Here is a 23,898-nt window from a genome sequence, read left to right on the forward strand (position 1 = left end):
AGGCTGCCACATCCCTTTGGCTTTGGTGTTCGTACGGCGGGACTGACTAAGTCGTAATCGGGCCCTAAATACCTTTTGAGTCTCTCAATGTAAGAGTATACCAACTTGTTATAGCTTGTTGCTTGACCATGAAATGCTTTCTGTACCACTTTGTTGGAGTACTACATTAAATGATTATTCAGACCCTGCAGAAAAGAGACAAACACATAATTTGTAGAGGCTCCAAGACCACGCACACAGGAGCTACATACTGACAACCCAGACATACAATGTTGCACCTAATGGAATGCACTAGAGTACCGTCAAAGCAGACCATGATTGCACATGCTTCTCACCACACAAGCCTGACCTGACATGCTACTACCACAAAGAAACACAGAGTCACGTAAGTAAATGTATGTGGGGCAAACCACTATAGCTGCATAATTTATCACAGCAAAAAAGAGTTTCGCCAACGAGTGTGCTGTATGCAATTGTACACGTAAACTACTAGATCCCCAATAACATTATTCGTAGTGCTGCATGTTTCCTCTCAGGGCTCTATCCTACCACGTCCAGATTATGCAGACATATCAGCAACAAAGACTTAACTCACTGACCTACCTTTCCACAAGAGCTACCTCACTTACTCAAACCCCACAAAAGCATCACTGTGAAGCAGGCGTATGCACTATAATTTTTATATAAAAATGTAAAAAGTTTTCGAATTTGGGGCCAGATGTAGCAAACGATTGCGACTCGCAAACGGGCCGAATCGCAATTTGCGACAGTGCAAAATCGGAAATGGGATGCAAAAAGCCCATTTCCGACTCGCAAAAAGCGATGGGACCCGTTTGCGAGTCGCATCCGATGCGACCCCATTTTGCGACCCGCAAATTGCAAGTCGCAATTTGCGAGTCGCAACCCGTATGCAATTGCAACTCGCAAATTGCGACTAGTCGCAAAAAGCCCAGTTTGCATGTCCCATTTACCACTAACTCAGAGCAGGTGGTAACCATTACCAAAGTATAAAAGGGGACCCAGAAGGCATCTGGGTTACTCAAGATGGCGGAGATATACCTGATAGCAGTGAGGAGGAGAGTCTACGCAGCCCAGCAGAGGAGGAGGAGGGGCCACAGACAGGAGAAGATATAAAGAACCAGCCAGACTCTTTTTCAGCAAACTGAAGAGGAGATCTATGACAAATACCGCCTTAGCAGGGCAGCCATTCTAGAATTAATAGATTTACTGAAACCACAGCTAGAACACAAGACTCTGCGTGGCTGCACCATCCCTACGCATGTGCAAGTACTATGCGCACTGCACCTCTTGGTCTCAGGGAGCTATCAGGGGGTCATTGCCGTGGCAGGTGGGGTATCCCAAAGTACAGTGTCAAGGTTCCTCAGGGCATTCCTAGATGCCTTAGTCACGCACATGTCTCACTTCATATACTTTCCAAGGAATGAGGCAGAAATTAACAGCACCAAGCTGGACTTTTACCGCATTGCCCACTTTCCTCATGTCATAGGGTGTGTAGATGGGACACACATTCAAATATGCCCCCCTGCTAATCTGGAACACATTTTCCGCAACAGGAAGTGTACCCACTCACTCAACATACAGGTTGTTTGTGATGCCCATTATGTCATCACGGACATCGTAGCTAAGTTTCCTGGCAGTACCCATGACTCATACATTTTTAGGCATAGTGGGATACATCAACGCCTGGAACGTGGGGAATTTGGAGACAGTTACCTCCTAGGTAGAGCCACAGACACTTGCAGACATACACACAGGTCACTGTGCACGACTATCTGGACTTCCTAACAGTGTACTTTTGTGCCCAACAGGTGACAGTGCATATGCTCTCAGGCCTTGGATCATGACTCCGTTTTTAACACCCAGAACTGAATCAGAGAGGCAATACAACAGTGCGCATAAGAGGACCAGGAACCTGATCGAGCGCACCTTCGGACTGCTGAAGGCAAGATTCAGATGCCTCCACCGCAGTGGAGGCGCCCTCCAATACACCCCCATTACCGCTTTCAAAATTGTGGTCGCATGCGCCATCCTCCACAACATATCCACCCGACGTGGGCTACCTCTCACCCCTGCAGACCCAGATCCTGATGATGAAGAGCAAGAACAACCACATCGCCATCATGGGGATAGGAGTCTAGCTAATCAAGGCAGACTGAGACGGGACCACATTGCAACACAATATTTTGGACGGTACGTGTCAACTCCCACCATACTCACCTATTAACCATTTGTTAAGTGGAACAAAAATAACCGTTTTATTAATGTCATGAAGAAACTATATACAAGTTGAAATTGTCCATGGGCAGGAAAATGCCAACCAGTCATGTGGCACATTAACGCCATGTGCCACATTAATCTGTCCTGGCTGTTATCTATGATCTCCTGCCCCTCCTGCCAGCCTGGCTGGTCCCTGCTGTGTCCATGGTGCTGCGCCTACCACTCCTCAGCACCCTACTGTCAGTGGCAGAGACACTGCTCACTGTTGAGCCCTCCTCCCAGGTGTATTTGTTAACTTCCTGGCTGTGATGTCATCATCATGTGCCAGGAAGTGTTTCCAGAGTGTTCTGGTATGCTTTCTGGAGTGTTCTGCTGCACCTGCAAGCAATTTTGAAGGTAATCGCAATTTGCGACACCCACTCGCTAATTGCGAGTTCGTTTTTTGCACACTCGCAAACAGCGACCTTGCAAACTGCGGACTCGCACACAGCGTTGCGAGTCCGGCTGCGAGTCGCAAAATCGGATTGCTTTTTTTTCTGACATTCCATGCGAGTCGCATCAATTCGCAAAATGCGAGTCGCAATTTTTATTTTTGCTACATCTGGCCCTAGGAAACCAGAATAATATTTTAAACTCGTAAACAAGAGAATGCTGCATAGCAGCAGAAGGATGTCAGCTACGGTTTTGTAACCCAGCCGAAAACAATCTTTAATGACTGCAGTCTGACAGGGACTAAAATGATAATATTTGCCATTCAAAAACACCTCTTAATTGCATAATTTGAAGTCTGCATAGGTGAGATAGAAAATGGTACATAACAGTCGTCAAAATGACTTTTTCATGGGTTTCTTAGGCAGGGGAGCTCTAAAATTAACAAAAAAAAAATCAGTTTGTTACATCACGGACTTAAAAGCTGTGATCACAACAGCCAGACCGAGAAGAGCATTTTAAAACACCCTGATTTAGACCTTTTGAGATAGCACCTGGTTCCAATGCCCTTCTTACAGCATCTGAAACCTTAATTCCCTGTTTGTAATCGCTGAAATCAATAAATGTCGGAGTCATGATTCGGAGCTCACACAATAACTTGATGTGCCATAGTGTGCCCTTCCTTTACTGTCGATGAACGCAGTCACATAAATGTAAGCAATGTGGATGGGTTTAGGTTTGGAATGCTGTAAAGTTAAGCTAACAGGAATTTCATTATCCTCGTCGCCAACTTTTCATTCACATTGTATTTTTTCTACGCACCAGTTCTCTGTCTACAAATCCCCGGTGTCTCAGACAGAACTATAACTGTTTCTCGGTGATCTCTTTCCTCCCTCCAACCCCAGAACCATGTACAACACTGACTCAGAGCGAAAATCCCAAAGAATCCTTCTTTTATTAACTAGATATTTAATGAATGGCACCACAGTTCTGAGTGGTGAGCACTGTTGTCGCCTTGGCACAGAATAATGGCCCCTGTTCTTTGCCAAGGCGGGTGTCAGCTGGTGAATTATAACATTGGCAGACAGGACAACGATAAGCAAAATACAATGACAGCTGCTACACAGAGCCATTCTTTCTGTGTTAGTGAATACAAACATACATTGTGCAAATAAAGACAGGCAGCTTCATTATGTGATTAGCTACACTGTATTGCCAAAAGCGACAGTATTGATTTGCGAAGCTGTAGCCAAAGGGTTGCTTCTTGCATAAAACGCGTAAAGAAATCTTATAGTGTATCTTCAAGTAACCCATTCAAAATAGGTGTAGGGAAATGTTCATTATTCCCATTATGTCTTCAAATGGCTCCCTATTAAATCCCTAAATTATTACACTGACATGAAATGAATTTGGCAAGTGAGGCTGCCTACTTGTGAGGATCCAAGAGCAGTGTCTCTGTTTCACACAGAACTGTTTACTGAAGAGTGCCGGCACGTATCCCCTGTCTTCTATAGTGCAATGTTTTGACAGGCTGGTGACATTTTCAGAACCAACCTGTGGTAAAGATAAGAGCGTGCTTTCTCAGGTGTTGATAGAGTGCAAGTTCTTCTCAGTATTTACTTCAGATGCATCCATGTTGTCATTCCTCCCTATGTATCCTCCTTTTTGTGGTCACAGGTCTGTCACAGACAGCATTGCAGTATATACTAACACATACCTAATAGTGGGGCTTTGGGTCTGCTCCGTGCTCACTATTTTTTATTTTATTTTGGTGGGTGGCGGTTCTGATTTGGTGTACATTTCTTCTTTCCACCCACACTCTCGGTGCCTTCCTCTCTAGTCTACTATATCCATAACAGTACATGCTCTTTCCATTCGAAGCTCTATGCCTCTCACCTGCTGTCACACTCTCCCCCTGCACTCTCTCCTTGTACTCTTCTTACCACTAGTAGTCCTTGGATCTCCTACCCTTCAACGTTCACCTCCAACACTCCTGCGGCTCATTGCCTCTCAGTCTGAGCTCCCAGTCTCTGTCTTGTGAGGATGCACCTGTTGGCTTTGCCAATGCTTCTAGGATGGGCTCCACATGTCAAAAGATGCAACGTGAAAGTCATCTTAGAAATACAAAAAGTAGCATCATAACCCTGTCGGTGCTTTTATTGGCTTTGCCAATGCTTGTGCTGCATTCGCAAAGCATCAAGCATTTGAAACCTTAGAGGGGTTGCATTTGCCTATGCTTGTTTACTGTTTAGCCAAAGGAATGGTTCCTAACTTCGTTACTCCTAGCCAGCACTAATGCTCCGACTTGCTTCGGCTGTTTCTCATTGCTGGTCGCTAATCAATGGAAAATGCTTCTCTGTTCACTCGGCCAAACCCCAACTGTCCAGCAAAGCGAGCAAGAAAAATAAGAAAACTGTTATGGTGGCTATTCTCGAAAGCATCTTCAAAAAGCTTGGAAGGCTAAATTAAGAGACAGTGTAAATGAATATTAACAAAAGTATTGCATGTAATACAAACTAATAACATGGTATTAAATTTGGGGAATTATGGCCATGTTGTGAAGTCACAGCAGATCCTATTAATGAAAATACATAGAAAAACAGGAGAACTTCTCTAAAATAGTATTAGTGGATAAACAAATCGGTGTAAATGCAGTTTCGTGAAAAACAGTAAAAACAAAACCTAAGGACAGTTAGAAAATTAAAATGGGTCCCATTTACAATGAATCTGATGCACCAGCTCTAATGCATCAGATTTCTGCACCTCCCTAACGTCACCATGGTAGCACCGGATTTACTATACAGAGCTCCATGGCGCTCATTTTTAACATATGCGTCAGAAATTCTGATGCCTCTGGGGCGCTAAAGTCATGCATTGCTGGACTAGCGTCAAAAAAATGATGCTACTCCAGCAATGCACGGAAGGCTCCCATTTTAAAAAGCCTTGCGTCAGTTTAAATTTGCTCTGAGAAGGCATTAAAGTTTTGACACAGTGAAGGGGCAGAACGATGCAATGAAATCTTGTAGGACGGGAGAACGTCTACCTTGCATACATTATACCTGGCACAGGTATAATGTGACACAAGACTTTACAAACTGGCCAAATAGTCCCATTGAACCAGTTTGTAAATGTGGTGCACTGTAGGAGACTTCTCAGCGCCACCACTGCATCAAAAAAAATAATGCAACGGTGGCGCTAGGGGCTTCTAAATAAGCCCCTTTTTATAGAAGCTAAAACTAAGAGAGTGCATTTTCAGAATCAACAAAATATACTCCTTTAAAAAGCACATAAAATGTAATTTAGAAAAATAAAACCCAAATGATGTGTGACGCTCATCTTTAAAGTTTCACTTAGGCCCAATTAGGCCCAACTTGGGGACCCCAGCATAGCACAGGGTGCAGTGGCCATGCCCAGGGGACACTTGTCACCTGTGCTGACCATTGCAGTGGTGGGCATGATTCCTCTCTTTCTTAAGACAGGAGTCATGTTTTTGGTGGTTGTGCACCAGAAAATGGTGCTCGTCTGGTCAGAGGCAATTTTTTTGCCTCTAACCAGGCTAGCATAATTTTCTGATGCACAACCCCCTCCTTCCCTACCACCACCCCCACCCGGCTAGTGTATTTTATTAAGACGCTAGCTCAAGCCTAGCGCTGGCTTGTACCATTCAATAAATACGGCGCCCGGCAGGTGTTGTGAAATGACTCAAGCTGGTGCTAAACTTTTTACAACAAAACTGCGTTAGAGCAGTTTTGCGGCAAAAAGTACAAATATGGGCCTTAGTGCTTATACCAAAGCCATGAAGCAACCAGCTTCAATGGAGCTGCACCCTGAGCCAATGTAGAACCTTACATCCAAATGCAGGAGGAATGAAGAGGAAGTGGAAGATTTGCTAGGTTGGAAAGGATATAGAGGAGAAACGGAGCAAAGTACGCCAGGGTGCATAGCATTGGAACCAGCAACAGGGCCCTAAAAATATGTCTGACGTTGTAGAATTAATAAGAGGGGAAGTAGGCATGCCTCTTTAAACAGGAACCCCGCCTGAAGAATGTGGGGTCTTGATACCTTTTTAAGAACAATAAATTGATCGATGGAAAGAGAGAGGGAAAGGATTTTGATTAGCTTTCCTATGAAAACCACAAGAAGATATATATTAAAGAGGCTAAGGAACAATCGGATCATTACGTGTAGACCTCAAAAATCAAAAGATCTTATCAAGAAAATGGATAGATAAAAATGTTATGAATGGTAGTGCACCAAAGAGAAAATCACAGGTTTGCTGAATTATTCAAAAGAAACATATCAGCGGATACCCCAGTTTTTCTTTCAAGATTTAAAGTGATAAAAGATTTTTTAAACTACATTTTAGCCACCTTCAGAGCTCAAAATGAAACAAACAAGTAGAGTATATGCTGTCATAATTGTTTTGTTTATAACGTAAGTCAATGTATTTATTTTTATTATAGCCATCAATTAGATATAATGAACTATTTTCAAACGTTCAAAGCATTTTAATTGCAACCATTTATAATACCACAAATTATAGCACTTACCTCAGCATCAGTACAAAGGAACAACAAGTATCATGATGATTGCTGAATAAAATATTGATCAGAAATGAACAGGCTATACATTTATTTTGAATTTGACTGAGCAGGAGTCCTCCATATATTTGTGGTATTCCCACCGTACTAGACTCACAATTTTTCTACTCTTTTAGTGGTCTTGGAAACTTCATCATTTCTGATTCTGGAAACACTCTGGGCGCTGATGTTTAAAACTGTTGTTTGAAACCTCTGATTGTTAATCCTCCCAATGGCAAGCAGATCATAGTGATGGCAGCCCTACTATATGGAGTGCAAGGGCTACCACCATTAAATCTCCCAATGTGGGCTGCTATTTTATGGTATGGCGGTCCCGGCAGGGAAATTAAACAATGACTTCAGCACATAAGGCCATTGTTTCTTTGTTCTCGAGAAAATAAATTATGATTAGAGAGCTATTTTCTGGAAAACAAAAATCCTTTGCTCAGGGGGTCCATCCATTGTGGCTCCCAGTCTGCAAAAGTCAGTGCTCTAAACAGAGAAAAAGCACCATTACTAATTTGATGGAACAGAGAATCCACCTGATTGTCAGGAATCTGTAATTTTTTCAGACAGTACTCTAGACGATTGGTGGAGTCCATGGCACTTGTTGACATGGTGGGTCAACAGGCCACCCACCAAAATCTACAGGATGCTGTATGTTCAACGATTTCAACTGCATTATGTAATTTAAAGAAATGATACACGATAATCTTCTTAGGGCCTCATTACGAGTTTAGTGGTCTGACTGCCAGAAAGCCATGTTGGCGGTCTTTTAGGCCTTTCTATCATGAGTTATACAGGCTGGACCGCTAACCGCCAACCAAAAAAGGCAGGCGGCCAGCTGCACAGAGGCCTGGAAAATATGTGGTCTGACCTCCAGTGGTGTCAGCACAGCGACCAACCACTGACCGTATTACAAGCACACAGTCACCATGCGGACCTCCATGGCAATTAGACAATGGCAGTCCGAACCACGGAGGTCTGGCGTCACCAAAATAATACACAACTGCACATTGGATGAATTTGAAAGCAGTACTTCTGACACATGTTTCCACACTGGACACACCTGTAAAATACACTATAAAACACACCCCTTCACACATTACAATCCTTTGCATTCACACTGCAACACACAGAACCAGAATGACTTTTTTCCACACAGTACAAACATTACTTTTTTTCACCATCACATAATGCACCATGCACACATCTGTGTCCATTCATACCCTTTTGCACTTCCCCTGTTTAGTAAATCACTGTCACCCTTTTTACGTGTTTCACCATGTCACGTTAAAAAATCCATGTTTTTCTGAGGATGAGTTAAGAGTCATGGTGGATTAAATCATAGGAGCAGAGCCATAATTGTTTGGAACCCAAGTCCAGCATACTCCTCTCAGTGAGAAAAATGAAATGTGGGACAGGATCGTCAACCAAGTGAATGCTGTAGGCACCATCCTGAGTACAAAGGAGGACATTAGGAAGACGTGGAACTACCTCAGGGGCAAGGTCCGTTCCCTGGCCTCCAGGCACCAGCTGCAGGCCAAGAAGACTGCAGGGGGCCCTCCCAGTGTCCCATTACATCTATTTTCCAGGTCTTGTCATCCTGCATCCTGAGGGCTTGACAGGGATACCTGGGGGAGTGGAGTCTGGTAAATCATCATACTAAAAATGGCACCAAAATGCAATGTCATGCATGCTCAGCTTTTCCACTTTTATTGTCACTCCTCTCACCAGTGCAGTGTCCACCAGTCCAAAGACCTCTTTTTGGCAACTCACATTTGAAGTGTACTCACTTGGGGGGATGACATTTGTGTATTGTATGCATGACTTTAACTCTCGGCAGGCACTTTTCTATAGCTCTAAACACTAGACCATTGTTCACTTCTCCAAATACCCTTGTTTGGGACCTATCAATTTAAGGGTACACACCTGGGGAGATAGCATTTGTCAAGTGAGCGTAGTACAGCCACTGACATGACTACAACTCCCAGGAGGCACTATTCCTCTAACTACAAACACTAGCCCTTTGGGCACATGCTACAATGCATCTGTTAGTGAATGCTTACTTGAAGTGTACTTACCTGCTGGGAGAACATTGGTCAAGTGTGTTTACTAGAGAGAGTAACCTGAATGCAACTCACAGGAGGTACTGTTCCAGCACCTTCAAGCACCTGATCAGTGTTTACTTGTCTAAAGACCAATGTCTGGCCACTCACAATTTAAATTTACTCAGTTGGCAGGATACCATTTGTCAAATGTGGGAGGTAGCGGGAGTGACAAGACTACTATGCCAAAAAGGCCCTGTGTCTATAAAACAACCATCGGCCCAGTGTTCTCTTGTCAAGATACCATTGTTTGTGAATTCTCAATTGAAGTAGACTCACCTGGTAGGAGAACATTGTTCAAGTGTGTGTAGTAGGGTGACATGACTGCAACTCCGAGCAGGCCCTGTTTCTGTAACTACAAACACCAGCACAGTATTCTCTTGTCCAAAGTCCCCTGTGTCTTAACTCTCAATTGAAGGGTACTCACCTGGGAGGATAATATTTGTATGGTGTGTAGTACAGGGACTGACATGACTGCTAAGGCCAGGAGGCACTAACTCGGAACAACAATCCAGTGTTCATTTCTCCAAATACCCTTCTTTGGAAACTCACAAAGGAAGTGTACTCACCCGTGGGGATGACTTTTATGAAGTGTATGAAGAAGAGGGAGTGACATGACTGTTAAGGCCAGAAGACTCTGGGGGTCATTCTGACCTCGGCGGTAAAAGGCCCTTACCGCCGGTCAGAAGTCCGCCATTCTACCGCCGCGGCCGCGGTAGACCGCCACGGTCATTCTGACCACCAACTGTGAAACCGCCAAAAATCCGACATCCAAGGAAGGCCGCCACATCAGCGGGCCGCGGAAAACTGGAGATGACCAAACCTCCACCGTCACGCCAACACAAACACGCCCATGCCATTCTGACCCACGAATCCACGCGGCGGTCTTTCAACCGCGGTATTCCATTGGCGGTACACACCGCCGCGCTCAAAATACACACACAGCTCCAAAACACTGCCACATTGGACATTTTGAAATACACACACCTGAGACACATACAAACAACGCTCCCACACATCCAATCAACTATAAAACACACCCCCACATCACCCACAAACCCCCACTAGTTGGAAATCGGAGCGAAGGCGAGAGCGAGAGAGATAGAGATAGCGAGCACAGCATTAGAAAACCCCAACACACACAGGAACACAACTTCATCACCCACACCACATCTACGCACACATCACCACATATCACCACACACATCACCACAAACACCACCCCACACCTCATCCACACCACCCCATGGCACCCCAAAGACACCCAAGGTTTTCGGACCAAGAACTCCGGGTCATGGTGGAGGAAATCATGAGGGTTGAGCCCCAGCTCTTCGGCACACAGGTGCAGCACACCACCATAGCAAGGAAGGCTGAGCTATGGCAAAGGATCGTAGACAGGGTCAACGCTGTGGGACAGCATCCCAGAAATCGGGAAGATATCAGAAAGCGATGGAACGACCTACGGGGGAAGGTGCGCTCGATGATCTCCAGGCACAACATCGCTGTGCAGAAGACTGGCGGCGGACCCCCACTCACTCCACCCCAATTCACAGCATGGGAGCAAGAGGTGGTAAACATCCTGCATCCTGATGGCCTCGCTGGAGTAGGCGGAGGAATGGACTCTGGTAAGTCGAATCTCAACTACTTCACCCCCCCAACCACCAGCATGCCAACCCCCCCCCCACCCCCAATATCACCCCCCAGCACATAACCTCCCTGCCAATGTCTCACCAGCACAACCCACCCTAAACAACACCAACCCCTGAATGCCAACACAAACCATAGACAGCCACCACCAAAGCATGACCATTGCACATACCCATACACCCCCCCCAAACCCTCACAACAACTCCCACAAGGGAATGCCAGCACTGGGGGACAAGGGCACCCAAAATGCACGGCATGGCACACACAGAAACAATAACCATACTCCTTCACCCCTGCAGGGCCCGAACGCCAACACACCGCCACGGAGGGTCCAGAGATGTCCATCCCACCCCCAGAACAGGCCCCCAGCGAGGACAGCAGCTCTGTCGACCTAGAACCTGACGACCAGCCCGGACCATCGGGGACCTCTGGACAGTCGGTTCCCCACACACAGCCACAAGCTACACCAGACCCAACCCCCTCTGGGAACACCAGCACAGCTCCCACCCAGCGGGCCCATGCCTCTGTCTCCAGGACACGTCAATCAGCGGTGTGTCCACCACTACAGGGCACCCAGGTTGACCCACCACCCCAACAACAACAGGGACCTGGGGGCAGTGGTAGTGGGCACACCGTCCAGGGGACAGAGGCCCAGGAACACAGGGGAACTGGGAGGGCTGCTGTGCGACAGGGGGGGGACAGGCCCAGGGAACCAACTCTCCAAGAGGCCCTCTCCTCCATCATGGGAGCTTACCACCACTCCCAGGAGACGATGGCGACGGTACTGGCCCGGTTCCAGGAGATCCAGGCACTGCAGGAGGAACGGTACATGGGGTTCAGAGAGGAACTGAGGAACATCGGTTCTGCAATGGGGACCATCATCGTGGCCCTTACCAAGATAGTCACCACATTGCGGGACCATGTGGCACCCCAAAGGGCCCCTGTCAATAGCTCAGGCCAGGAACAGCCTACCACCTCCGCCGGCGCTAGTGGACAGGAGGCCCCCACACAACAACAGGCCACCAGAACCCCACCTCCTGCAGAAGAAGAACCACCCCGCAAGCGGAACCTGAGATCTCACAAGAAGACAGAATAGGATTGCAAGACCCCCGCCAGCCTAAGATACCCCCTGATGTCATCCCACTGTCCCACATTGTCACCCTGTCCAACCTTCAACTGCCCCTGCTCCATCCTTCTACAGGCATATGGACAATGCACCTGTGCGACTGAGAACTGGACTCTGCCATGGACATTACTCCACCCCCACCCATCACCGTTTTACAATCATGTACCTATATGTAGCACTTAAAATAAATCACTTATTGCACTTAAAATAACAGGAGTCTGCTTGTATTCTTAACAAATGTATTAGACATAACGGTGCAATAATGTCCAGTTACTTTGTGATGACAACATACCAATTTCAATAAGCTTTAGTCCATGGGCAAACAAAGCAGAAGTCAGGCAGTGGGTCATACAGCTCTGAAAAGGGAAGGGAAAGTCACAAATCAGTTAACAGGAACTGGGGGGAAACACAGACAGTGGAGACGCATGAGGCCCTAAGTAAATGTAAAATGGCGTGGGTGATTCTTACCTGTGTGCTACTGAAAATATTGTTGTATGACTGTATCCCTGTTGTCCGTGTCGTCCCCGTTGTCTTCCTCCTCTTCACTCTCCACAGGCTCCACAGCTGCTACAACACCACCATCTGGACCATCCTCCTGCAGAAAAGGCACCTGGCGTCGCAAAGCAAGATTGTGAAGCATACAGCAGGCCACGATGATATGGCACACCTTCTTTGGTGAGTACATTAGGGATCCCCCTGCCATATGCAGGCACCTAAACCTGGCCTTCAGGACCCCGAAGGTCCTTTCTATGATCCTCCTAGTTCACCCATGGGCCTCATTGTACCGTTCCTCTGCCCTGGTCCGGGGATTCCTCACTGGGGTCAGTAGCCACGACAGGTTGGGGTAACCAGAGTCACCAATTAGCCACACACGGTGTCTCTGTAGCTGTTCCATCACATAAGGGATGCTGCTATTTCGCATGACATACGCGTCATGCACTGACCCAGGGAACTTGGCATTTACATGGGAGATGTACTGGTCAGCCAAACAGACCACCTGGACATTCATCAAATGATAACTTTTTCTGTTTCTGTACACCTACTCACTTTCTTTGGGGGGAACCAAAGCCACATGGGTCCCATCAATGGCACCAATGATGTTGGGGATATGTCCAAGGGCATAGAAATCACCCTTCACTGTAGCCAATTCGCCCACCTCAGGGAAAATAATGTAGCTCCGCATGTATTTCATCAGGGCAGACAACACTCTGGACAAAACCTTAGAAAACATCGGCTGAGACATCCCAGATGATATGGCCACTGTTGTCTGAAAAGACCCACTTGCCAAAAAATGGAGTACTGACAGAACCTGCACCAGAGGGGGAATCCCTGTGGGTTGGCGGATGGGGGACATCAGGTCTGGCTCCAGCTGGGCACATAGTTCATGTATAGTTGCTCTGTCAAGCCTGTATGTAAGTAGGATATGTCGTTCTTCCATTGTCGACAGGTCCACCAGCGGTCGGTACACAGGAGGATTCATCCTTCTCCTCGCAAGTCCCAGCGGACGGTGCCTAGGAAGGACAACATGGAGCACAGAGTCAAGCAACCCACAGGTTCGTTCTCACAGCTTGCACAGTACACGAATCGCTATGCATTGAAAGGCTTGTATGAGTGGCAATGCAAGGCCTAGGCCTGTGTGAAGCAGTCGAAATTCAGCCATGTGGGCCCTTGAAATGGCAGCTGCCTGACCTGTGAATTGTGACAGTGGGATGTGAGGTCAATGCGCTGGCGTGGCACACCGTGGCGGTAGGCGGTCGAAGACGGCGGCGCAAAGCAGCATTGGTTAACATTGGACCCTGTGGGTCTCAGGAACCAATGACGATGTGTGCCGGCGGTCGCGGTACTCACCGCCGCGGTACGCACTGCCGCGGGCGTGACCGCCATTTTCTAACTGCTTAATCACTCGAGACCTGATCATCCACAGGAGAGGACCTATACTGCAAGTGCTGCTGTGACCTCGATCTGGGAGATACAATGGCTGCTGCGACTGGGGAAAGGGCCCCTGCCTTCACTTCCGGAGAATTGGAGAAACTTGTTGATGGGGTCCTCCTCCAGTATGCGCTACTCTACGGTCCTCCAGACCAACAGGTTAGTACACAGGGTGCACGTTGAATGGGCTATGCCTGTGTTGAGTGGGGTGTATGTAAGATGGTGGGGAGGGGTGCGAATGAGGAGTGCAACGCACGAAAAATGAGAGCATGTGCCACATGGCAAGGTTGGGGAGGGGGGGGCCACTCACATTGACCAGGCAGAAAACTGATGCGATTTCCTTTACCATCCTGTACATGTCACATAGGTCAGCGCCCATCAGAAGATCGACATTTGGCGTGCCATCGCCAAGGACGTCCGGGCCCTGGGGGTCCACAACAGACGGGGCACCCACTGCCGAAAGAGGTGGGAGGACATCCACCGCGGGACCAGAAAGACCGCCGAGTCTCTGCTGGGGATGGCCTCCCAACGTAGGAGGGGTGCCAGCCGCCAATTGACCCCCCTGATGTCCCGGATCCTGGCGGTGGCCTACCCCGATTTGGATGGGCACGTGAGGACATCACAGCAGACACAAGGGGGTGAGTATCAGCACATGCTGCTATCTTTGCGCGCAGTGAAGGTGTCTGGGTGGGGGAGGAGGGCTGTGGCTATCTCTAGGCAGGGCGCATTCTGTAGGCTAGGCCCCTCCGTTAGACACGGCCCTGTGCCTCCGCCCCCCACCTCTGTAGGGTGCCAAGTACAGCTATCCATGGTCCGGCCTCACCCATGTGTGCATTTGTCGTCCATAGACCTGTAGGCCTAGTCACAATAACTGAGTAGTGTACCCCGATTGCGCGGCCTAGTTCAGGGGGCTTCTGTGTCTGTCCTCTCCGACAACGGTGTTGCCAATGCATGCACTCAACCTGTCTTCATTTCTCCCCCCCCCATTTTCTTTGTCTTCCTGTTCATGTGTGCATTAGCATCATCAGGCGGAGGAGAAGTGGCATCGGCGCACGAGGGAGCTGCATCTCACATGGCCTCGGAGGGCCATACAACAGACTCCGAGTACACCAGTGAGACGGAGGGCGAGTGGAGCTCCACAACGGGGACCCGTGGAGACGTCAGCGACACCGACACGTCCTCGGAAGGGAGCTCCCTAGCGGTGGCGGCAACATCCGTGCCCACCGCCACAACAGGTACAGCCGCCACCCAGCGCACCAGCCCCGCCCTCCCAGAAGCCCCTCAGCCTTCGCTCCGTGCTCGCTCGGCCAGGAAGGCGGCCATCTCCTTCGCCCCAGGCACCTCAGGCCCTGCCCCAGTTACCCCTGCTGCCCTCAGTGAGGAGGTCATTGACCTCCTCAGGACACTAATTGTTGGGCAGTCTACCCTTTTGAATGCCATCTAGGGTGTAGAAAGGGAGGTGCATCGGAGCAATGCATACCTGGAGGGCATTCATTCGGGTCAGGCTGCCCATCAGTGATCGTTCAACGCTCTGGCCTCAGCACTGACGGCAGCCATTGTCCCTGTCTCCAGCCTCCCTCTTCTGACTCCCTCCACCCAGTCCCAGTCTCCTGTTCCTCTGCCTATCCCATCCACACCATCAGACCAGCCTGCACACACCTCTACACCCAAGGGCAGCTCATCCAGACATAAGCACCACAGATCCCACAAGCATTCACCCAAGCAACATCCAGATGCAGACATGCCAACAGTCACTACCACCTCTGTGTCCCCCACCTCCTCATCTCCCTCCTCCCTCCCTGTGACGTCTCCACTCACACCTGCATGCACACCACCATCAGCCAGTACTTCCATCACCAGCACACCCTCCATTACAGTCTGCTCATGTGCAGTCACCACCCCCACTGCCATTTACACGTCCCCTGTGTCCTCTCCCAGTGTGTCTGTCACCCCCTCTTCCAAACCACACAAACGCAGGCAGCCACCCACCCAACAGCCATCCACCTCACGACAGCCTCCGTCACAAGCACCTGCACCCAAAGACAGCACACTTGACTCTCCTACAACCACATCCTCTTCCTCCACTCCCATACCCACTACACCTACCCGTCCCTGTCCTTCCAAAGTCCTTTTCCTTTCCAACCTTGAGCTCGTTCCAATCACTGACCCACCCCCTCCATCTGGTAAGAGTAAAAAAAGCACCTCAGCCACCACCAGCCCTGCATCTACTGTGACCATAGTGCAGGGCTATTGGAGTCCACCAGCTCCTAGGGCAGGAACATCGGCCAGCAGCAAGGGGACAGCCAGCCCACCCCCTGGGAAGAGGACAAAAAAAAAAAAGGCCCCGCGCGACAAGCCTGAGAGGGCTGCCATCAAGGACAGTAGCCTTGCCCCGTCACCTGCCACATCATCAAAGGGAGGCAAGGGCCACAGAGCTTCAGCGAAGGAGGGCAAGGGCAGCAGGGCGGAGAAGTCAGGCAGCAGGCAAGCTGCCCAGGAGGGCCCCACCAGCCCCATTCCAGTTGTGACGGATGACACCCACGGGCCCAGGACTCCATCACAGGAGGGCCCCGCGACCGCAAGGTCGGATGGCGACTGAGCGGGAAGTCTTGGCCAGGTCTGGCTCCCTAGAAACACAGGACAAGCACCGCTGAACAGGGCCCCGCCGGGAGAAGCACCGCTGAACAGGGCCCCGCCGGGAGGAGCACCGCTGAACAGGGGCCCACCGTGACAAGAACCGCTGAACAGGGCCCCGCCGGGAGAAGCACCGCTGAACAGGGCCCCGCCGTGACAAGAACCGCTGAACAGGGCCCGCCGGGAGAAGCACCGCTGAACAGGGCCCCGCCGTGACAAGAACCGCTGAACAGGGCCCCGCCGGGAGAAGCACCGCTGAACAGGGGTCCGCCGTGACAAGAACCGCTGAACAGGGCCCCGCCGGGAGAAGCACCGCTGAACAGGGCCCCGCCGTGACAAGAACCGCTGAACAGGGCCCCGCCGGGAGAAGCACCGCTGAACAGGGGTCCGCCGTGACAAGAACCGCTGAACAGGGCCCCGCCGGGAGAAGCACCGCTGAACAGGGCCCCGCCGTGACAAGAACCGCTGGACAGGGGCCCGCCGGGAGAAGCACCACTGAACAGGGGCCCGCTGTGACAGGAACCGCTCCTCTGGGCCCTTCATCTCAAGCACCGCTCCGCTGGGCCCTTCATCTCAAGCACCGCTCCGCTGGGCCATTCATCTCAAGCACCGCTCCGCTGGGCCATTCATCTCAAGCACCGCTCCGCTGGGCCCCGCCGTCTCTGCACCGCTCCGCTGGGCCCTTCATCTCAAGCACCGCTCCGCTGGGCCATTCATCTGAAGAACCGCTCCGCTGGGCCCCGCCGTCTCTGCACCGCTCCGCTGGGCCCTTCATCTCAAGCACCGCTCCGCTGGGCCATTCATCTCAAGCACCGCTCCGCTGGGCCCCGCCGTCTCTGCACCGCTCCGCTGGGCCCTTCATCTCAAGCACCGCTCCGCTGGGCCCCACCGTCTCTGCACCGCTCCGCTGGGCCCTTCATCTCAAGCACCGCTCCGCTGGGCCCTTCATCTCAAGCACCGCTCCGCTGGGCCCTTCATCTCAAGCACCGCTCCGCTGGGCCATTCATCCCAAGCACCGCTCCGCTGGGCCCCGCCGTCTCTGCACCGCTCCGCTGGGCCCTTCATATCAAGCACCGCTCCGCTGGGCCCTTCATCTCAAGCACCGCTCCGCTGGGCCATTCATCTCAAGCACCGCTCCGCTGGGCCCCGCCGTCTCTGCACCGCTCCGCTGGGCCCTTCATCTCAAGCATCTCTCCGCTGGGCCATTCATCTGAAGCACCGCTCCGCTGGGCCCCGCCGTCTCTGCACCGCTCCGCTGGGCCCTTCATCTTAAGCACCGCTCTGCTGGGCCATTCATCTCAAGCACCGCTCCGCTGGGCCCTGCCGTCTCTGCACCGTTCCGCTGGGCCCTTCATCTCAAGCACCGCTCCGCTGGGCCATTCATCTCAAGCACGGCTCCGCTGGGCCATTCATCTCAAGCACCGCTCCGCTGGGCCATTCATCTCAAGCACCGCTCCGCTGGGCCCCGCCGTCTCTGCACCGCTCCGCTGGGCCCTTCATCTCAAGCACTGCTCCGCTGGGCCCTTCATCTCAAGCACCGCTCCGCTGGGCCATTCATCTCAAGCACCGCTCCGCTGAGCAACGCCATCTCAAGCACCGCTGGCCCATTGACAGTGCCGGTTCTGTGTCGAGCAGGGATTCACGAAGCACTCTGGGCACCATGCCTCCTCCATTAACAGTGGAGTCGGTAATCCATCTGATGGACTGTGGCTTTGCACTTCCCAGGATGGAACAGTGGGCAAGCCACCCACTGTAGAGACTTGAGAGACTGTGGCTTTGCACTCCCCAGGATGGCACAGTGGGCAAGCCACCCACTGTAGAGACTTGAGAGACTGTGGCTTTGCACTCCCCAGGATGGCACAGTGGGCAAGCCACCCACTTTAGAGACTTGTGAGACTGTGGCTTTGCACTCCCCAGGATGGGACCGTGGGCATGGAGGCCCCTCGTGGATCTAGCGTCGTGGACTCATGTGGCTGAGGTGCCCCCCCTTTCCCTTCCCCCTGAGGTGCCTGTAGTTTTATCATCTGATGCCCCAGCAGTGTTCTCTCCAATGGTATCTGGTCTCCTGTGTGGGCTTTGCCCATGTGTTTGTGCACATTGGCCCACGGACTATGGAACTTTGACGGAATGTGCAGGACTTATTGCCTATGTATATATTTTTGACTATGTTCATTCCTTATTTTGTATCTTTCATATAGCATATTTCCCATACCTTCAATGGAGCTGTTTATACATATATTTTATAGATCATTTTAATTGTGTCTTTGCATTATTCCGGTGGGTTTGGGGGGTGTCACTCTGACTTGTTGCTCTGCATTGGGGTGTAGGTATTTGGGGTGGGGGGGTGGGTGTATGGCGCATGTGTGTGCCCGTAAGCTTTCCTCCTCCCCCCTCCCCTGTGTCGTAGGTGCAGTACTCACCGTTGTCGTCTGCGCCGGCGTTCGTACTCCTGGTAGATGAGCAGGTAGACAATAGCTGGTAGGATGTTTAATTCGGGTTCCATGCTGTCCTCCTTCCTCGTGGAGTGTGTATAGGTGAGCGTTTTCCCGTTCGTAGTCTGTTTCCGCCGTGTTTTTATCGGCGGGGCTCCCGCCCCGGAAAAGGTGGCGGATTGGTGAGTTGTTATAGGGTGGGCGGTACATTGTCTGCCGCCTGCCTGTTGGCGGTGACCGCCGCGCTGTTTGTCTGTCCCGCCGTGGCGGTCGGAGTGTTAAAGTGGCGGACTGTGTTGGCGGTTCCCGCCAGGGTCAGAATTCCTTTTTTTTGACCGCCGGCCTGTTGGCGGATTGGCCGCCGCTTTATCACCGACCGCCAGGGTTGGAATGACCCCCATTGTCCTGTAGAATAGGCAAACATTAAAGTGGATGATGCCAGCAGCTTTAGCCTTATTTCATACCACACCAAAGTAATCCAACATCACATAATCCAAGATATGGACAGATGGCAGTACAACAGTCCCTGATCACAGGCCCGTCATAATCCAATGACCATGCATCTGGTGGTATGACACAAGTATATGTCAGTGTTGTGGCACAGCCACTGTGGCCTGCAATGATGAAACACAGCTGCATACAGGTCATACAAGAATAGTATTTAGCCAATGTAAAGGGTGAATGACTTGGTTGCAATCTACGACTACATATTTCATGCCCATATAATGACACACATGATGCAATCAGCCTAACACAGCACATAAAACAAGTCCAATGTTCACTTCTGACCTTCCACACAAACACTGTTCAAGCTGCCTTGGCACAGGTCTCATTCACCCCAAATCTGTGACCTAAATTATCTGGAACAATCCATGTCCACTTTGTATGTGAGAACAGCATCAGACTCGTGCCAATGCCACAACTCTGAATTTCCCACATGAGGATGTCATGGTGAAGGTATCTGTGCAAAGACAAAACAAGGAGTATAGGCATGAAAACATACCTATTACACAAATCACAATACAAGCAACTGGAAATGTAATTACATTGCAAGGATACTGACACAAACAAAGCAACATCATCAAGATGGTGATATGTCAAAGGGTAACTCTTCAAGCAGCCTTTGGCTGAATATTGCAGAGCATCAGCTCCCTAGTTTTTACTAATAAACTTAACTTCACAGATTCTCACAACTACAGTTCATTGTACAGTCACAGTCAATACATCACATGACATAAACGCATGAAAAATAGCTGTTGTTGAATGACTGAATGAATGACAGAAACTTATACAGCGCACAGCTACTCACTAGATCGTCCCTGCGCTACCAGGAGAACACACAGTCATCCTAAACTACACAAACCTGATTAAACAAGTGTATCTTTCCTAAATGTTACCCAGGAACTCATTTGCCGACTGCATCGGTAATTGATTCCACGCTCTGGCAACCAATACTGTAAAAGAAGTACCACCACATCACTGTTTTTGAAAATAAGGAACTCTAATTAGGCTCGCCTTACCAGAGCACAGAGACTGAACAGGATAGTATTCTAATAGTTGATGAGATCTTCCTGCAAGTCAGCTCCTTCCTCTTCACCACTGTCATCCTCACTTGGCATTTCAGGATTCTCACCCGGTGGCACTGCAGGCTCCCTGTCCTCTGGGATGTACGTGATATTCCTCCGCATGGCGATGTTGTGAAGCATGCAGCATGCCACAGTGATCTGACACACTTTTCCTGGTGGGTAGAGGAGAGCTCCACCAGACCTGTCCAGGCACCTAAATCTGGCATTCAGGAGCCCAAAGGTCTGCTCCACTCCCGTCATGTTCTTTCATGGACCTCATTGAAGTGGACTTCCCTTGGCATAGTTGGATTCCTTAGTGGCGTCAACAACCAAGGATGGTTTGTATATGGGGAGTCTCCTGTTAAGTGAAGGGACATTTGTGCAACAATGAGTCACTCACTTCATGATTGTAGCACCAGACATTGCACACACACCAACAGCACAGATGTGACTTACCAACCAGCCAGGCCTTCTCTGGGTACGGTTGTGACATCAGCTGGGGTATGGTGCTGTCCTGCATTATGAAGGAATCATGAGCTGAACCTTGATAGCATGGCAGACATGTGAAATGCACAGATACGCCAGACAACTTGCACATTGATGGAATTGACATTCTTTCTGTTGCAGTATACTTGTTCATTGGCATGCAGTGGGACCAAACCAACATGTGAGCCATCTATGACACCTACCACATGTGAGATGTGTGCAAAATTATAAAAGAAAGCCCACTGTATGTTGGAAGTACTCTGTGGCAAGGAAATGCAATACCAACATGACTTATACAATGGGTGGTATGCTGGTTGGATAACTCAATCAGCTTGTAAAGCACGGCTACTCACCTGTGAGGGTCTCTAGGAGCTACTATTGTTTGCTTATCCAGGCAGTAATATGTTATTATGTGCTTTTGCTCCAGGATTTGAAGGTCTAGCAATGGACAGTAGACAGGGGGTTGTTGCATCCTCCCTCTCCCTGGGTACCTATGCATGGAAAACATGATTTGTAAAATTAGTCAGTGTGTCCTCACCAACATGCATGATGCATGTCAATGATATCATGTGACAAGGCATTTCTGACTGGATAGACATGGCAACCAGTACACATCACATCTGCAAATAATACAAGGGTCACATGTGCCCCCTATGGTTTTCCACACCTGTGTCCACAACATGTATATGGACTAAACTCAAAGATGTGCAACACAATTGCCCCTCAAAATTTGACTGTATATATCGACCCCAAAATGGCCATCAGCAGTGGTGGACTGTGCCTCACTGTCAAATGGCATCTGTGCCCTGCAACATACTACAATGGTGTTTGAGTAGTAATACCTATATAACAAGAGAGGATCAGGATGTTTGTGAGTTAAAAAATCCTTTTTTGCAGGTGTGAGGCAGTTTCTAAAGCTCAGTACAGCATTTCAGGCAGCCAAAATGACTGCTGCTTGACCTACTCCACTGGACATTAGGAACCGCCCACAATCGCCGGCAGAAGTCATCATGGCCGTAGGTGGTTGCAACCGCAGCGAACACAGCCATAGGCTACCATTATTACCAGCAGCAGTCACAGGACAATGGCTGTGTCCGCCGGCGGTGAGGATCATGTACGTGGTAGACATGTCCACCATATTATGCAGATTCCCTCATTTGTCTCCTGACACTGCTGCCAGCAACACCTCCACAACCTAAGATGCTGTGTGCTGCCTATGGGAGCAATCATGCCATGTCCAGCAGGTGATAGGGCCCCTGTCTTCTCACCAGAAAAGCTGGAGAGATTTGTGACTGAGGTCCTACCCCTGTATAGACAGCTGTATGGCTTACCAGAGGAGCAGGTAAATGCCTCACGCTCACAATCTGGGAGGCCATGATATGTGACTCAGTCGCTTGGTATCATAGCAGAAACTGTACAATGCATGCCTTTGTTTGTTGGATGCCTTCCCTATAGGATAGACACATATGTCCAAAGGAGTGTTCTGTGGTACAGGTACATACCATGGAACCCCACCCCCTGAAGTGGAATGAGTCTGCATTTGTTAGGACACATGCTCACAAATGGACAAGGAATACACTTTCTGTACAATCCATGCCAACCCCTTCATTGTTACTCATGTGTAATGTTGAAGTTTGTACTCTGGCAGTTGCCTATAGTGACTGTATGCAGTGAGTCCGTGAGTCATTCTCACAGAGTATGAATGTGTTGGTCTATTCATGCCTAAGGAGTTTATCCTCCAGAAACCACATAGGTGTGTAGTGTTTCATTGTGGCTCACATCACAGTACAGGTTGCCTCAGCATGGGCTACCTGATGTCAGTAAACTTGCTTAATCATTGTAGGCTATGAGGAGGTTATTGGGTTAGTCTGCAGATGCAAATATATATGTCTGTAGTCGGGTCCCTGTTCTTATTGGCTTGTGTGTTTCACACTTGGGAAATATTAACAAAGAGAAAAGTCCTAGCTTGATTCTACTGCCATGTATGTGCCTCAACCATTTGTGATGAAACTTGTGGTTATAATCTCTTGATTTTTCTTTTTGCATCCATGCAGGTCAACACCGATCAGAAAAAGCAACTATAGAAAGCCATCGCCAAGAAGGTGCAGACCCCAGGGGTCCACAGCTGGGAGAGCGCCCACTGTTGGAAAAGGTGGGAGGATCTGAGACGCTGGGCCCAGAAGATCGCAGAGGTCCACTTTGGGATGTCCTCCCAACATGGGTGGGGTGCGCGTCAGACCATGACCCCTCTAATGGCCTGTATTCTGGCCGTGGCCTATCCAGACCTTGATGGGCATTTGATGACAGCACAGCAGCCGCAAGGGGATGAGTACAGGGCATGTTCTTGCCTGTCACATTGTCAAGTGACAGCTCCCCCTAATAATAGGGGATGAGCCATGTGTAACACAGTATATGAGTGATTGTTTGTGTAGACATGTCATTTGTTGTATACTGATGTGCCTTGCCTATTGGCCCAGGGACCTAGAACACATCTGTGTAGAATCTACAAATATCTTGCTCTCCAGGGATGACATATGGTTGTGTACAATGATTAATCAAGTACTGTTTGTTGTTATAGTGGGTGTAAGTTCTATGTAACAGACCATTACCTGTCAGTGTTACATGCTAAAGATAAGGAAGTAATGAAGCACTGTCCTCAGCCATGTGTCTGGGTAAATGAGTATTGTGGCATCTGACACCAAGAGGCTACTTGTCTTCAGGATA

This window comes from Pleurodeles waltl, chromosome 5, assembly GCF_031143425.1.
Source record: "Pleurodeles waltl isolate 20211129_DDA chromosome 5, aPleWal1.hap1.20221129, whole genome shotgun sequence".
NCBI lineage: Eukaryota > Metazoa > Chordata > Amphibia > Caudata > Salamandridae > Pleurodeles > Pleurodeles waltl.